This window comes from Leucoraja erinacea, unplaced genomic scaffold (assembly GCF_028641065.1).
Source record: "Leucoraja erinacea ecotype New England unplaced genomic scaffold, Leri_hhj_1 Leri_79S, whole genome shotgun sequence".
NCBI classification, from domain to species: domain Eukaryota; kingdom Metazoa; phylum Chordata; class Chondrichthyes; order Rajiformes; family Rajidae; genus Leucoraja; species Leucoraja erinaceus.
The window spans coordinates 30001-45589 of NW_026576729.1; the positions used below are offsets into that span (position 1 = coordinate 30001).

Sequence of the window (15589 nt, forward strand, 5' to 3'; positions counted from 1 at the left end):
CCCCCATCCCCCCCCCCACCCTCTCCCCCACCCCTCCCCCATCCCCCATCCCCCCTTCTCCACACCCTCTCCCCATCCCCCCCCCAACCCTCTCCCCCATCCATTGGCATCCCCCCCACCCCTCTCCCCCTCCCCCCACCCCCCCTCCCCCATCCCCCCTCCATCCCCCCCATCCCTCTCCCGCCATCCCCCTCTCCCTCCCCCATGGCCCTCTCCCCCATCCCCCCCCCCCACCCCTCTCCCCTCCCCCCCCCCCCCTCCCCCCCCCTCCCTCCCCCCGCCTCCTCCCCCTCCCTCCCCCCCCCCGGCCCCCCTCCCCCTCCCCCCCCCCCCCCCCCCCCCTCCCCCCCCCCCCCCCCCCCCCCCTCCCCCCCCCCACCCTCTCCCCCATCCCCCTCCCCCACCCTCTCCCCCCCATCCCCCCCCCCCACCCTCCTCCCCCATCCCCCCCCCCCCCTCCCTCATCCCCCTCCCCATCCTCTCCCCCTCCCCCCCCCCTCCTCCCCCATCCTCGCCCCCCCCTTCCCCCTCTCCCCCAGCCCTCCCCCCCCCCACCCTCTCCCCCCTCCCCCCCCACCCTCTCCCCCCCTACACCCCACACCCCCCCCCCCACCCCCCTCCCCCCCTCCCCCCCCACTCCTCCTTCCCCCCACCCACTCTCCCCCATCCCCCCCCCATCCCCCTCTCCCATTCCCCACCCTCCCCCATCCCTCCCCCCCATTCTCCCCCCCCCCCCCCCCCCCCCTCCCACCCTCTCCCCCCTCCCCCTCCCCCCGTCCCTTCCCCTCTCCCCCATCCCCCCCCCCCCCCCCCCCCCACCCCTCCCCCCCCTCCCCCCCCCCCCCACTCCCCCCTCCCCCCCCCCATCCCTCTCCCCCATCCCCCCCCCTCCCCATCCCCCCCCCCCCACCTCTCCCCCATCCCCCCCCCCCCCTCTCCCCCCCATCCCCCCCCACCCTCTCCCTCCCCCCTCCCCCCACACCCTCTCCCCCATTCCCCCCCCCACCCTCCCCTCTCCCCCATCCCCCCCACCCCCAGCCCCCCCCTCCCCCCCCCACCCTCCCCCATCCCCCCCTCTTTCTCCCCCATCCCACCCCCCCCCTCTCCCCCCCCCCCCCCTCCCCTCCCTCTCACATCCCTCCCTCACCCCCCTCCCTCTCTCCTCCCCCTCCCTCCCCCCTCCCTCCCCCCCCTCCCCCCCCCCCTCCCCCCACCCTCCCCTCCCCTCCCCCCCCCCCCATCCCCCTCTCCCTCCCCCCACCACCACCCCCCCCTCCCTCCCCCCCCACCCCCTCACCCTCCCCCCCACCCCTCCCCTCATCCCCCCCTCCCCCTCTCCATCCCTCTCCCCCCACCCTCTCTCTCCCCCTCCCTCCCCCCCACCCTCCTCCTCCCCCATCCCCCCCCCACCCTCTCCCGCTCCCCATCCCCCCCCACCCTCTCCCCCACCCTCTCCCCCATCCCCCCCCCCACCCTCTCCCCCCTCCCCCCCCCCCACCCCCTCCCCCCATCCCCCCCCCACCCTCTCCCACCCCTCTCCCACCTCCTCCACTCCCTCCCCCACCCATCCTCTCCCCCACCCCCCCACCCTCTCCCCATCCCCCCCCACCCTCTCCCCCTCCCCCCCCCCCTCTTCCCCACTCCACCCCCCTCTCCCACCATCCCCCCCCACTCTACCTCCCCAATCCCCCCCCACCCTCCCCCCCACCCATCCCTCTCACCACCCCCCCCACCCTCTCCCCATCCTCCCCCCTACCCTTTCCCCATCCCCCCCGCTCCCTCCCCCCATCCCCCCATCCCTCCTTAATCCCGCTCCCCCCTCCCCCCCTCTCCCCCACCCCCCCCCCCTCCCCCCCCCTCCCCCCTCCCCCCCCCCCCTCCCCCCTCCCCCACCCTCTCCCCCCCCCCCCACTCTCCCCCCCTCCCCCCATCCCCCCCACCCTCCCCCCACTCCCCCTCCCCACCCCACCCCCCTCATTCCCCCTCATCCCTCTCCCCCATCCCCCCCACCCTCTCCCCCACTCTCTCCCCATCCCCCCCACTCCTCCCCCCATCTCCCCCCCCACCTCTCTCCCCCACCCGCTCCCCCATCCCCCTCTCCCCCTCTTCCCCCCCATCCCTCCCCCCCCCATCCTCCCCCACCCGTCCAATCTCCCAATCCCACCTCCCCCACCCCCCCCCCATCCCCTCCCTCCCCCTCTCCCCTCCCCCTCACCCCCTCCCACCCTCTTCCCTCATCCCCCCCACCCTCTTCCCCCACCCTCTCCCCCATCCCCCCACCCCTCTCCCCCATTCCCCCCCACCCTCTCCCCCCCATCATCCCCCCCATCTCTCTCCCCCACCCTCTCCCCCACCCTCTCCCCATTTCCCCCCCCACCCTCTCTCCCCCATCCCCCCCACCCTCCTTCCTCCCACCCTCTCCCCCCCCCTTCTGTCCCCCCCACCCCTCCCCTCCCCCACCCTCTCTCCCCCTCTCCCCCCCACCCTCTCTTTCCCCCCTCCCTTTTCCCCCCCTCTCCCTCCCTCCCCCCTCCCTCTCCCCCACCCTCCTCCCCTTCTTCCCCCTCTCCCCCACATTCCCCCCACTCCCCCCCCCCCCTTCCCCCCACCCACCCTCCTCCCCCATCCCCCCTCCCACCCTCATCCCCCCCACCCTCTCTCCACCCTCCCCCCCCACCCTCTCCCCCACCCCCCCTCCCCCTCCCCCCCTCCACTCCCCCCCCTCCCTCCCACCCCCCCCTCCCCCCCCCCCCCCCCTCCCCCCTTCCCCCTCCCCCCCCCCCCCCCACCCCCGCCCGCTCCCCCCCCCTCCCCCCCCCCCCCCTCTCCCCCCACCCTCTCCCCCATCCCCCCCCACCCCCTTCCATTCCCCCCCCACTCCCTCATCCCCCCCATTCCCTCCCCCCCACCCTCTCCCCATACCCCCCCCCCACCCTCTCCCCCCTCCCCCCCTCCCTCTCCCCCGTCCCCCCTCCCCCCTCCTCCCCCACCCTCCCCCCCCCCTCTCCCCCACCCTCCCACCCTCCCCCCACCCCCCCCCCCTCTCCCCCCCCTCTCCCCATCCCCCTCACCCTCTCCCCTCTCCCTCTCCCCTCTCCCCATCCCCCCCGCCCACATTGTCTGTGCTAAAACACCAGGCCAAGAATCCATTCCACCCCACCACCACCCTGTCTGTGCCCCACCTGGACTGACTGCCACCTCACCCCCTCCCCCCCACTCACATTCCCTCATCCGGCTTCACAACACACAACTCTTCAACATGTTGTCTACACTGTGGACGGCTCGGTTGTAACCATGTGGTCATTCCACTGACTGGACAGCAGCTCGCAACAAGAAAGCTTTGCACTGTACCTCGGTACATGTGACAACAAGAAACTTTAAACCTCTGCCCTTTGTCCAACGATCTGCCTGTCAAGCCCTGTCAAGCCCTGTGTTGCCCTTCACCTGCCCCATTCTGCTCCCCCCCCCCTCCTCCTTGGTACCGACCCCCCCCCCCCCCCCGCCACACACAATCAGACTGAACAAGGGTCCTTAGTGAGACCACACCTGGAGTATTGTGTGCAGTTTTGGTCCCCTAGTTTGAGGAAGGACATTGTTGCTATTGAGGGAGTGCAGCGTAGGTTTACAAGGTTAATTCCCGGGATGGCGGGACTGTCATATGCTGAGAGAATGGAGCAGCTGGGCTTGTACACTCTGGAGTTTAGAAGGATGAGAGGATATCTCATTGAAACATATAAGATTGTTAAGGGTTTGGACACGCTAGAGGCAGGAAACCTGTTCCCGGTGTTGGGGGAGTCCAGAACCAGGGGGCACAGTTTAAGAATAAGGGGTAAGCCTGTTGTGAGATAAATGAAACTTTCACTACTCGTAATTAACTTAACTTTATTTAAGCTTTAAGCAACTTATTTCTTCAATACATAAACTCAGAAACGTCTGGCAAACATGGCTGATTCCGCAGGCTTTTCCCGCCCGAAATACTTCGCACATGCGCACACTCCGGAATTGTCCTGCACATGCGCAAACTCTAGAAGAGCTCTGCACATGCGCACATGCACCCACTTCAAAGCCATTTAGAACAGAGATGAGGAAACACTTTTTCACACATAGAGTTGTGAGTCTGTGGAATTCTCTGCCTCAGAGGGCGGTGGAGGCAGGTTCTCTGGATACTTTCAAGAGAGAGCTAGATAGGGCTCTTAAAGATAGCGGAGTCAGGGGATATGGGGAGAAGGCAGGAACGGGGTACTGATTGGGGATGATCAGCCATGATCACCTTGAATGGCAGTGCTGGCTCGATGGGCTGAATGGCCTCCTCCTGCACCTATTGTCTATTGTCTATAACACGATCTGCTGGCTATGTGTGGACACACAGGGAACTGCAGGTGCTGCATCACGGAACAAAACCTGAAACGTCACCAAGGGAAAGAGAGTAAAGGGATGGTTAATGACCCCAGAATTAATGGGAAAGGAAGCTTACAAAGGGATAGGAGAGTATGACCAAGTGTAATAGGGATCAATGTGAAAGGTGAGATGCATAAGGAATTAAAAGTATTGTATATGAATGTGTGAAGTATAAGAAGTAAAGTAGACGAGCTTGAGGCTCAGTTAGAGGTTGGTAGATATGACATTGTGGGGATTACTGAGACATGGCTGTAAGAGGATCGGGCCTGGGAACTTAATATTCAGGGTTATACATCCTATAGAAAGGACAGGAAGGTGGGCAGAGGAGGGGGGTTAGCTCTGATGGTGAGGGATGGTATTCAGTCCCTTGCGAGGGAAGACATAGGGAATGACGAGGTAGAGTCACTGTGTTGAGTTGAGGAATTGTAAAGGCAAGAAGACACTAATTGGTGTTATTTACAGACCCCCAAATAGTAGCCTGGATGTAGGGTGTAAGTTGCAGCAGGAGTTAAAACTGGCATGTAACAAAGGTAATGCCACTGTGGTGATGGGGGCTTCAATATGCAGGTAGACTGGGAAAATCAGGTTGATTCAGGACCCCCAAGAAAGAGAGTTTGTCGAATGCCTCCGAGATGGATTCTTGGAGCAGCTTGTAATGGAGCCGTCTAGAGAAAAGGTAATTCTGGATTTAGTGTTGGCCAGTGAACCAGATTTGATAAGAGAACTCGAGGTAAAGGAACCGCTTGGAGGTAGTGATCATAATATGATTAGTTTTAATCTACAATTTGAGAAGGAGAAGGTTAAATCGGAAGTGTCAGTGATGCAGTTGAACAAACGGGTCTATGAAGGCATGAGAGGGGAGCTGGCCAAGGTAGACTGGAAAGGGATCCTAGCAGGAATGGCGGTGGAACAGCAATGGCAGGAATTTCTGGGCATAATCCGGAAGACACAGGATCATTTCATTCCAAAATGGAAACATAGAAAATAGGTGCAGGAGTAGGCCATTCGGCCCTTCGAGCCTGCACCGCCATTCAATATGATCATGGCTGATCATCCAACTCAGTATCCTGTACCTGCCTTCTCTCCATACCCCCTGATCCCTTTAGCCACAAGGGCCACATCTAACTCCCTCTTAAATATAGCCAATGAACTGACCTCAACTACCTTCTGTGGCAGAGAGTTCCAGAGATTCACCACTCTCTGTGTGAAAAATGTGAAGAAAGATTCTAAGGGGAGTAGGAGGCAACCGTGGCTGACAAGAGAAGTTAGGGATAGAATAAAACTAAAAGTAAAGATGTATAACACAGCAAAGAGCAGCCGGAATCCAGAGGATTGGGAAACTTTCATAGGACAACAGAAGGAAACAAAACGGGTAATACGGGCTGAAAAGATGAAGTACGAAGGGAAGCTGGCCAGGAATGTAAAGAAGGACAGTAAAAGCTTCTTTAGATATGTCAAGAGAAAAGGATGTAAAGTCAAATGTGGGTCCCTTGAAGGCGGACATGGGTGAAATTATTATGGGCAACAAGGAAATGGCAGAAGAGTTGAATAGGTACTTCGGATCTGTCTTCACTAAGGAAGACACAAAAAAATCTCCCAGATGCATTAGTAATAATCTTTCAAAACTCTTTAGATTCTGGAGTAGTTCCTGAGGATTGGCGGGTAGCAAACGTAACCCCACATTTTAAAAAGGGAGGGAGAGAGAAAATGGGGAATTACAGACCAGTTAGTCTAACATCGGTAGTGGGGAAACTGCTAGAGTCAGTTATTAAAGATGGGATAGCAGCACATTTGAAAAGTGGTGAAATCATTGGACAAAGTCAGCATGGATTTATGAAAGGTAAATCATGTCTGACGAATCTTATAGAATTTTTCGAGGATGTAACTAGTAGAGTGGATATGGGAGAACCAGTGGATGTGTTATATCTGGACTTCCAGAAGGCTTTCGAAAAGGTCCCACATAAGAGATTAGTATACAAACTTAAAGCACACGGCATTGGGGGTTCAGTATTGATGTGGATAGAGAACTGGCTGGCAGACAGGAAGCAAAGAGTAGGAGTAAACGGGTCCTTTTCACAATGGCAGGCAGTGACTAGTGGGGTACCGCAAGGCTCAGTGCTGGGACCCCAGCTATTAACAATATATATTAATGATTTGGATGAGGGAATTGAATGCAACATCTCCAAGTTTGCGGATGACACGAAGCTGGGGGGCAGTGTTAGCTGTGAGGAGGATGCTAGGAGGCTGCAAGGTGACTTAGATAGGCTGGGTGAGTGGGCAAATGCACGGCAGATGCAGTATAATGTGGATAAATGTGAGGTTATCCACTTTGGTGGCAAAAACAGGAAAGCAGACTATTATCTAAATGGTGGCCGATTAGGAAAAGGGGAGATGCAACGAGACCTGGGTGTCCTGGTATACCAGTCATTGAAAGTAGGAATGCAGGTGCTGCATGCAGTGAAGAAAGCGAATGGTATGTTAGCATTCATATCAAAAGAATCTGAGTATAAGAGCAGGGAGGTTCTGCTGCAGTTGTACAGGGTCTTGGCGAGACCACACCTGGAGTATTGCGTACAGTTCAGAGGAAAGACATTCTTGCCATAGAGGGAGTACAGAGAAGGTTCACCAGACTGATTCCTGAGATGGCAGGACTTTCATATGAAGAAAGACTGGATAGACTCGGCTTGTACTCGCTAGAATTTAGAAGATTGAGAGGGGATCTTATAGAAACTTACAAAATTCTTAAGGGGTTGGACAGGCTATATGCAGGAAGATTATTCCCGATGTTGGGGAAGTCCAGAACTAGGGGGTCACAGTTTAAGGATAACAGGGAAGTCTTTAGGACCGAGATGAGAAAATCATTTTTTACACAGAGAGTGGTGAATCTCTGGAATTCTCTGCCACAGAATGTAGTTGAGGCCAGTTCATTGGATATATTTAAGAGGGAGTTAGATGTAGCCCTTGTAGGATACTGAGTTGGATGATCAGCCATGATCATATTGAATGGCGGTGCAGGCTCGAAGGGCTGAATGGCCTACTCCTGCACCTATTTTCTATGTTTCTATGTACTGGAGGACAGATGATCTTGGGACACAGAGGAACTGAAAGAAATTTGCATTAGGCGAGAAATAGTATTGGGTAGACTGATGGGACTGAAGACTGATTCTCAGGGCCTGATGGTCTGCATCCCAGGGTACTTAAGGAAGTGGCTCTAGAAATCGTGGATGCATTGGTGATAATTTTCCAATGTTCCATAGACACAGGATCAGTTCCTGTGGATTGGAGGGTAGCTAATGTTATCCCACTTTTTAAGAAAGGCGGGAGAGAAAAACGGGGAATTTTACTTTGGAGTCACGTGAGTGACTACGTGAAGAACCCGTCCAGCACGCATGCGCGACATGAGTGTTCCCGCAGTGCAACAGCGACGAACGGGAGTACAGGCGCTCCCGCTACAGCTTTAAAAAGACGGGCCGTCAGGTACGTACTTACTCTGAGGCCGTAATTGGAAAACGTTGCTCTGCTTTGTGTTCTCCAGACTGAAAAACAACTGGAAAAAATGAGCAAAGCACGACAAGGTAAAAAGACCGCCCCCCCGTTCGACTCCAGCAGAACAGGAGCGTTGCATCAGTGGGGGGGGCGAGAGGCGGCACCTTGACCGCACACGCTGCGGTCCACAATCATTGATACCGAGCTGAGCCCAGTACCGCTAGTGCAGCCTGACCTACAGCAGCGGGCTGGAGGCAAATCAAAACGGAAAACCAACCGGCCGGTAATCTCTGACAACTCCGACCAGGAAGACTCGCCGCACGAGAGCGGCAGAGAAAGCCGCCTGAGCCGCATGGAGCTGCTCATGGAGCAAATGCTCCAGCGAGACTTGCTTCGGGAGCTGGAACAGTCTCGCCAAGGGAGTTCAGGCACTCCCGCCACAGTGCCTTGTAACTGGCCATCGCTTCCCCCTCAGCCAAGGGGAGTGTTGGTGACCAGGACTGGGCTGGTCAGGAACAGGGGTCACTGGCCGAAGATGTCGGGGGTATGCATGGGGTACAGGACCAGGATGAGCTGCTGGGTGTGGTGAATCGCTACGGGGCTACAACACGAGCAGGGCGGCCGTTGCAGCCAAAACTGGCGGCCAGCATAGACTACCTGTCCTTCAAACCCCTACAAGAACAGGTAGTCAATGAGGCACTAGAACTGTACTCGCCTCCGGAGAACTGCATTTCGCTCAACGTACCGGCCGTCAACAGCCAACTCTGGGGGTACGTTGGGCAGAGTATCCAAAACCAGGGGCTGAAATTACAGCGTATCCTCAAGCTCCTGACGTCAGCTATTACATCCTATGCTCGTTACGTGATGGGGTGGATATGACCATAAACCAGCAAGACACACTGGCTCTGCTGTGTAACACCCAATATGCAATAAACAACCTCCGCAAGGACCTGCCCTCAACCCCAAATTTGCAGGACTGTGCAAAACACCGGCCTCAGAGCCACAGATCCTGCTATTTGGAAAGGACTTGTCAAAACAAGAGGCCTCATGAGGGCAGGCCCCGGAACGAGCAGACCCACACAACCCAGACGGCAGCACCCCACCGCGTCCACCAGTCGACGTCAAACCCATGGGACTGGTGAAAGCTCGGGGTCCGCATACCATCCCCAAAAGCCTTTTTTAGGCCAGGGCCCAGAGCGGACCCCATGGTAAATGCGCCACCCCCAACCAGCAGTACATCCAGCAGCACAATGTTGGATGAAGAAACCGAGGCAAGGCTCACACCCATAACTATGGAGGTAGGTGGGTCTGGTTCCTACCAGCATATGAAAAGTGGGGGATCTATACTAACAGGGGGGAGATTACACCTGTTTGTGGAAGCATGGAGGTCTATCACGAATGATAAATATATACTCAACTGTATTCGTGGATACAAAATAGAATTTGTTCAAGGAAACATGTCACCAGTTCAGCATACACCCCAAAGGCTCTTTACCCTCTCAGTTAAAGAATAACTAGAGGGTCAAGCAGAACTGGTGAGGTTACTTACAAAGGGTATCATTGAGAAATCCAAACATGAACCTTTGGAATTTGTCTCAAATATATTTACTAAAACCAAAAAAGATGGTGGATGTCGCATCATCATTGACTTGACCTCACTAAATACCTTTGTTAAGTATATACATTTCAAAATGGAAACATTTGTAACTGCCAAACAGCTGATTTCCAAAGGATACTTCATGGCAAGCATCGATTTAAAAGATGCCTATTATTCAGTACCCATTCAAAAGGATCATCGCAGATACCTGAAAGTTACCTGGATGGGGCAATAATGGCAGTATAAAGCATTGCCTAATGGATTAACATCAGCCCCAAGACTATTTACCAAGATATTAAAACCAGCCTTGGCAACATTAAGAAAACAGAGACATATTGTCATGGCATATCTTGATGACACTCTAATAGTAGGCAAAACCATGGAATTGGCTAAATCAGCAGTATTAGCTACCAAACAATTGTTTGAAACCCTGGGCTTTGTCCTACATCCAGATAAATCTACGTTGACACCATCCACAACTATGGACTATCTGTGACTCACAATTAACTCAGTCCACATGTCTGTAACTTTGCCAAAAGAGAAATCAGCAGAATTGGCACAAACCTGTAACAATTTAATGGTTAGCGATCGACCAACCATCCACCAAGTGGCAAGAGTAATTGGCAAAATAGTAACAGCATTTCCAGCTATACAATTTGGACCTTTGCATTATCAAAACCTACAAAGAGTAAAAGTGCAGGCGTTAAAACGACATGCAGGTCACTTTGACCGAACCATGAAATTACCCATTGAAGCAACATCAGAGTTACAATGGTGGATAGAGAACATTTGGCATAGTTCCAGTCCCACCATTATCAATAACCCAACGTTAACTATACAAACAGATGCCAGTGCTCAAGGCTGGGGAGCAACTAATACCATATCCAGCACAGGTGGTAGATGGACTAACCTAGAATCATCTTTACTACAGACACTGGACATAAATTATTTGGAAATGTTGGGTGTGTTTTATGGTTTAAAAGCATATTCTACAAATATACACCACTTGCATGTTCGTTTACAGATTGTTAATACCACAGTGGTGGCCTATGTTAACCATATGGGCGGAATAAAATCGATATCATGTGATAATTTGATCAACACAATCTGGCAATGGTGTGTCGACAGACATATTTGGCTATCAGCAACTTACCTACCAGGTAAGCTAAATACAGTGGTAGACACCAGGTCACGCAAATTCAATGATAACACCGAATGGATGTTAAACCCCAAAGCATTTGCTGAAATTACAAAGCAATATGGCACGCCAGATATCGATCTCTTTGCATCCAGACTAAATCACCAGGTACCAATGTATGTCACTTGGGAACCAGACCCTGAGGCAGCAGCGATAGATGCATTTGCGCTGGATTGGGGAAAATATTTATTTTATGCCTTTCCCTCCTTCTGCCTCATCAATCGGGTACTACACAAAATACAGATGGACTCTGCTTCAGGTATTTTGATAGTACCCGACTGGCCTACACAGCCATGGTTCCCAGTGGTCCTCGACATGGTCATCGAAACTCCAATGACCGTTCCCAGTAGTCCAGACCTATTGACTCACCCGGTATCAGGCATAAGCCATCCATGCCATGATAAAATTAAACTACTGGGTTGCAGATTATGAAAAGACCACTGCTGGGCCTGGGATTGTCTGACACGATGACAGCGTCCCACCGCATGTCCACAAGAAAACAATACTTATCGAGCATCAGGAAGTGGGAAAGCCCCACGATACATCGCTGGGGCTGGCGATGCCTTACCGGGGGTCGCCGTCTGGAGCCCGGAGTGCTGGACCTGCTGCACCGACATCCTGGAGCTGCGGTTCGCGGAGCTCCCAACGCAGGCGGCGCTGACAAACATCGTGGGGTCCTGCGACTCTGCCCGGCTCGGCCTGCGGACTCGGGAGCTGCGGACTCCGGTGGGAGGCGGCTGATCAGGAGGTCCGGGCCGCTGAGGACGATTTTCACCGTCGGGGTTCGGCGTCGGCATTCCATCAGCCCGGCGTGGGGGCCTGAACATCGGGCCGCCCAGGGTGGCGACTGCAGGTGCTCGGAAGGCCCCGACCACGGGTGAACATCTGGGAAGATCGGAGGGGAGGCTGGCTGGACTATGGTGCCTTCCTCACCTTGGTGCCGCTGTGTTGTGTTGTGTCGTGGACTTTCTGTGTTTGTGCTTTTTTAAATTCTTTTTTATTTTTAATATGTCTTAGTATTTATTTATTTTTATGACACCGACTGTAAAGGGAAATTCATTTTGTTGTCTCTAATTGAGACAATGACAATACATTTGAATACAATACAATACAATACAAGATACTGCTCAAATACTGGAACTACATACTCATCTACAACTATAACCAATGTACTGGAGTTCCTGGCTGGCCTTCACCACAATGAAGGACTGAGCTACAGCGCCATCAATACTGCTAGAAGTGCTCTGTCAGCCGACTTAATACAGGCACCAGGACAACAGGCCATAGGGTCTCACCCGCTGGTGATTAAACTCATGAGAGGGATATTCAACTCCAGCCCCCCTAGACCTAGGTACACCCAAATCTGGGATGTCAGTGTGGTCCTGACATATCTAAGGGGGTGGTCACCAGCCAGGTCCCTCACCCTGGAACAGCTAACCCTGAAAACGGTCATGCTGATGACAATAGTCTCAGCACAAAGAGTCCAGTCCCTCCATCTACTACGATTGGACAATATGGTTATAACACCAGACAGTGTCTCATTCACAATTCAGGAGCTGGTAAAGCAGAGCAGGCCAGGAACTTCAGGCCTAGTTATGGATTTCCAGGCATACCCACCTGAACCACGGTGTCATGACTCACTTACTAACTTACATCGACACCACAAGAGATCCCCAATGGAGAGAAAAAGCCCTATGGGTCAGCCACAAGAAACCTCATGGTCGGGTGTCGAGCCAAACTATCTCCAGATGGCTCGAGCAGGTACTGGGAGCTGCTGGAGTAAATACTGACGTATATACATCACACTCCACCAGGGCAGCATCCACATCGGCGGCTAAGAGGATGGACGTGCCAATGGACCACATCCTGGCTACAGCGGGGTGGTCCATGGAGAAAACGTTCCAAACGTTCTACAACAAGCCGCTGGCAGAACCTGTATTGTTTGCAGAAAGAGTTTATATCTGCAAATATATAATTTAAGCCCGGGGGAGCATTTTTATTTTTGTTATTGTTTAATAAATACCATTATTGTTTTACAAACAGATTCATGGTAGATTACGATAACATACTTCCTCCCTTGGATGACTTCGGCAGCGAGTGAAGTATGGACTGTTACACGGTTTGAAATCAGAGCTTTAAAATCTTCACATAGTCACTCACGTGACTCCGAAGTAAAATAGTAAGATTAAACGTGAACTTACCAGTTTGAAGTTTGATCTGTATTTTACGAGGAGTTACGATGAGGGATTACGTGCCCTCCGCTCCCACCCTCAATTATAGAGATCAACTGGTATCTTAGTTCTCCTTATCTTTACTATGTTTATTTCAATTATTGTATTTTTCTGTGATTCCACACCACTGCTTTGAAGTATGTCGCGCACGGCCTGCTGGACGGGGTCTTCACGTAATCCATCATCGTAACTCCTCATAAAATACAGATCAAACTTCAACCTGGTAAGTTCTCGTTTAATCTTACTATTACAGACCAGTTAACCTGACTTTGGTGGTGGGGAATAAGCTGGAGTCAATTATTAAAGAGATAATAATGGGGCATTTGGATAGTAGTAAAAGGATTAGTCCAAGTCAGCATGGATTTATGAAAGGGAAATCATGCTTGACTAAACTTCTGGAATTTTTTGAGGATGTGACAAGTAATATGGATGAAGGTGAGCCAGTGGATGTAGTGTATCTAGACTTTCAGAAAGCCTTTGATAAGGTCCCGCACGGGAGACTGGTGACTAAAATTAGAGCGCATGATATTGGGGGGTAGGGTGTTGACATGGATAGAAAATTGGTTGGCAGACCGGAAGCAAAGAGTAGGAGTGAACGGGTCCCTGTCAGAATGCAAATATTTACAATATATATTAATGATTTAGATTTGTAATAGTAACATTAGCAAGTTTGCAGATGACACAAAGCTGGGTGGCAGCGTGAACTGCGAAGAGGATGCTAGGAGACTGCAGGGTGACCTAGGCAGGTTGGGTGAGTGGGCAGATGCATGGCAGATGCAGTATAATGTAGATAAATGTGAGGTTATCCACTTTGGCGGCAAGAACAAGGGGGCAGATTATTATCTCAATGGTGTCAGATTCGGAAAAAGGGAAGTCCAACGCGACCTGGGTGTCCTTGTACACCGGTCACTGAAAGTAAACATGCAGGTACAGCAGGCAGTGAAGAAAGCTGATGGCATGTTGGCTTTCATAACAATAGGATTTGAGTATAGGTGTAAAGAGGTCCTTCTGCAGTTGTACAGGACCCTGGTGAGACCACACCTGGAGTATTGTGTTCAAGAAGGAACTGCAGATGCTGGAAAATCGAAGGTACACAAAAATGCTGGAGAAACTTCGATTTTCCAGCATCTGCAGTTCCTTTGAGTTTCTCCAGCATTTTTGTGTACCCTGAAGTATTGTGTACAGTTTTGGTCTCCTAATTTGAGGAAGGACATCCTTGTGATTGAGGCAGTGCAGCGTAGGTTCACGAGATTGATCCCTGGGATGGCGGGACTGTCATATGAGGAAAGATTGGAAAGACAGGGCTTGTATATGGACGGATGAGGGGAGGATCTTATAGAAATGTATAAAATTATAAAAGGAAGAGACAAGCTGCAGGAAAAATGTTCCCAATGTTGGGGGAGTCCAGAACCAGGGGCCACAGACTTAGAATAAAGGGGAGGTCATTTAAAACCGAGAAAAGAAAAAAACAGAGTTGTGAATTTGTGAAATTCTCTGCCACAGATGATAGTAGAGGCCAATTCACTGGATGGATTTAAAAGAGAGTTAGATCGAGCTCTATGGGACCAGCAGAAGCAAGGGATATGGGGAGAAGGCAGGCACGGGGTTACTGATTGCGGATGATCACAATGAATAGCGGTGCTGGCTCGAAGGGCCGAATGGCTTCTTCCTGCACCTATTTTCTATGTCTATGTCTATACGTGTTCTCCAGAGATGCTGCCTGACCCGCTGAGTTACTCCAGCACTCTGTGTCTATCCTTTGACACACTTGTTGGCCACAACAGGATGAGCTAGTGTCACAGAGTGAAGGCAAAATGTAGTGCAGAATCAAACTCTTGAACCCACTGAGTCTGCACTGGTCATCAGTCACCCATTTTACAGTCACCCTATGTTAAGACCCTTTTTCCTTCTTCCCACATTCTCTTCACCTTCCCCCACATTTCACAACTCACTGATACAATCAGTTCAATTTTCTGTGGCCATTTAACCTGCACAGGTCCTGCACAAGGAGGTGTGGGCGCTGTGTGTCAGCTGCCCTGCCAGCAGCATGTTCGTTATTTGGACTTTTCTTTGTTTTTTTTGGTGTGGCTAATGTTAGTTTAGGTGTCTCTCGGTGTGTCTTGTGTGGAGGGTGGTGTGGGGGGGGGGGGGGGGGGGGGGGGGGGGGGGGGGAGGGGGAAAGGGGGGAAACGCTTTCAGTCGCCTCCTCGACAGAGAGGCGACTTTTTCCATGTCACCTCCCCCGCGGCCGAACAGCTTGGATCGGAGCGGCCTTTCCCGGAGTTGGGCCCGGAGCTTCAGCAGCGGGCACAGCGTGGACTTTTCCATCGCGGAGCGGGGGTGAACCATTGCTGGAGGTTGCCAGAGAGGTGCTCCGATCGCTGGCCCGGTGATTTGGACATCGTGGGGTTGTGGTCTGTGGAGCTTCTAGCCACGGGCGTGGCGTGGACTTACCGTCTGGAGTCTGGGCTGCAACCGCTGGCCCACGGTCTATAACATCCTGAAGCCGCCGTCTCCGGTAGGAAAGTGCTGACTCAGGCACTCCAAGCCGCGGAGTGTGTTTGACCGTCCCAACATCAGAGTTTGGATCATCCCAACGAGAGGGCCTGTGTATCGCCCGTCTGTAGCGGCGACTACAGAGGGTTTATGGCCCCGACCACGGGTGAGCAATGGAGGACT

The 15589-nt window shown here is 53.4% G+C and overlaps 1 pseudogene; it reads right to left on the reverse strand.

Moving 5' to 3' along the window:
* The window catches only part of LOC129694789 (inactive carboxypeptidase-like protein X2), a 48647-nt pseudogene that overhangs the window by 29981 nt on the left and 3077 nt on the right, over window positions 1-15589 (reverse strand).